The sequence below is a fragment of the Cricetulus griseus genome, chromosome 2, assembly GCF_003668045.3.
Source record: "Cricetulus griseus strain 17A/GY chromosome 2, alternate assembly CriGri-PICRH-1.0, whole genome shotgun sequence".
Lineage (NCBI taxonomy): Eukaryota > Metazoa > Chordata > Mammalia > Rodentia > Cricetidae > Cricetulus > Cricetulus griseus.
Window position 1 is genome coordinate 452,771,901 of NC_048595.1, and position 2,500 is coordinate 452,774,400.

A 2,500-nucleotide genomic window follows, 5' to 3' on the forward strand; every position below is an offset into this window, starting at 1 on the left:
GGTGCCTATCATGAAATAATTGCTTCCGAATGGGCACTAGCCTCTGTTTGGGACTAGGGGTGATATTCCCACAAGGCTCCCTGCTGTAGGAATCTTGAAAATGTCCTGGTTACTCTGGGGTGGGGGGCAGGGGTACACTTGGAAGAGGAACAGGGAAAGTTAGGTAAATTTAGGGCTAATGAACCTTCTTCTATTACCAGTTTCAGATCAACATTCCTTAAACAACTAACGTGTCTTTGTGTAGAATCGATCAGGCATTTGGACCAAAGCTTGAGGCAGTAAAAGAGACATGCAATATGAAGACACCGATGCCAAGCTTCCTTCTCGCTTCCCTGCCCCCACCCCCACACACCTCTGAAAGCAGAGGACGGTCAATTCTTCTCACTGCGTTTTTCTGTAGACACTTCTTTATGCAGATCAGGCTGGCCTCAAACTTGCAATCCCCTGGCCTCAGCCTCCTTTGTAGTAGGCATTCTTACCACAACTCCCAGCCATAAAGTCTGGTGTGACAGTAGTAATTGTCAACCCAGCAGAATCTAGGCTCTCTTCATTAGAATGGAAAAAGTGAGGGTGCGTTTTACAAGGGTTTTTTTATTATTATTATTATTAATAGTTATTCTTAGATAGGAGCTTAAGAGGAAGAGAGAAGGCAGAGCTTCTGTAATGTGGGCGCAGTTTTCCTAGGAGTGAGATGTCACTGAGGTCAGCACATTGGTTTTACTGGAAGGAAGGAGCTGTGGAGGGAGCATGAACTGGAGGGCCAATGTACTTGTCCCATCTGCAAAGGCCCAAGTGCCTCTTGTTTTCAGTTGCTACCATTTCCAGCAAGGAATGCTCACTTGGTGAAGAGGAACAAGAAACCCAAACCAGATCTCTAGCCAGCAACCTAACACCTGCATTTGTTGAATTATTTGAAGCAAGCCTCACCAAGTTTGCCCAGGCTGACCTTGAACAGACTCTGCAGCCCAAACATGTCTTGAATTTGCAACCGTCTTGCCTCTGCCTCCTGACCAGCTGGGGTCCCAGGCCTGTGCCTGTAAACCTTTGATTTAAACACGTTGACATATTAACCTCTAGGCAAGAACAAAACAGCCAAGGAGGAAACAAGGGCATTACCAGTTCTTAACAAAGAAAACATATTCATTTTGGGAGTTCCTTCCTTAAATTGATAGCCAACTTCCCTTTCCACTTATCAGCAGGAGGAAAAAAACAAAACCAAAATGAAACCATACCTGTGAAATCCTGGCTCCCACTCCAAACGCTTGCCCACACTAAAGGAAAAAATACACCATTGTATACAAATGCAAAAATACAATTGCTTTACAATTTTGGCCAAACAAGAAAAATTGTCCCGTCTACCACCCCCCCAATACCCCCACCACTGCTTAGGTAAAACAAGGCCCAGGAAAAATGACCGTATAGATTTACTCTGTGCTCACGTTACTGGAGCTGGGAGATAGTCTTTCTCATTCTCACTATGGTATTTCCTGAAGTCACCTTTATTCCAAGGGCCTTATCGCAGAATTACAAATGTACCCCTGTATCCAGTCCCCTTATACATTTACAGAATAAAGGGAGGGTTATCTTGTGTTGTTACTATTGGGCTTTGGAGGGAGGGAGGAGTCTCACTGGCTCCTGAGAAAATTAGAATTAATTTTCATAACCCAGAGCTCCTTCTGACCCTGTGTTTTCTACAGTTTCCGGTTTTTGATTCTACCTTCTTTACTTTCCCCATTCCACTCTCAACCTTCCTCACCCCATGATCACTTCTCTTTTGGATGGGGCCTCTAATTGGCTCCAAATCAGCTATTCTAAGTCCCTGCGGGAGAGAAATGACTCATTAACAACTTAATGACTGCAGCTTGAAGAGGTAAATCCTTCCTGTTACACAAAGGAAAAACCCATTTAGGCCCAACAGTTCCCTGCTAGGACCTCCTCCAGAGGAGCAGTTTTAAAGATGCACGTTATCAAGAATCAGCCCTGCAAACCTCCCCCAGTCTCTTCCATGAGATTCCTCTCTCTGGGCTAACTTTTCATTTAAAATGAATCCCTGCTACCTGCTACCTTCCCTAACATCGTTTTCATTACAACAGTTTAGGAAAACTGCATCAAATTATCTTCTTTGTCCAAAAATCCTTCCTTGGAAAATTACAACAAATCAAGGATGATTTCATTTTTTCAAAGCAGTACCAATATATTGTTTTCCTATCTGACAGTATTATCACTTACAAAAACTATTGGCTTAGTTGCATAGAGAAGCGAAACTTAAGTTAAATCACTTCCCTTATGGTCAGTTTCACTGTCCAAGAAGGCCAACTCCAAAGCAGGACCTTGTAGGTGGTTTGAACCCTGTCTGTAGTCCCAGATGCTTGGGAAGTTGAGGCAAAGGTATCACAAGCTTACAACCTGGTGGGCTATAGGGTGATTTCAAGGTCATCCCAAACAACTTAGAAAAAACCCATTCTTAAAATAAAAAAAGTGCCCCAGAGATATAAGCATA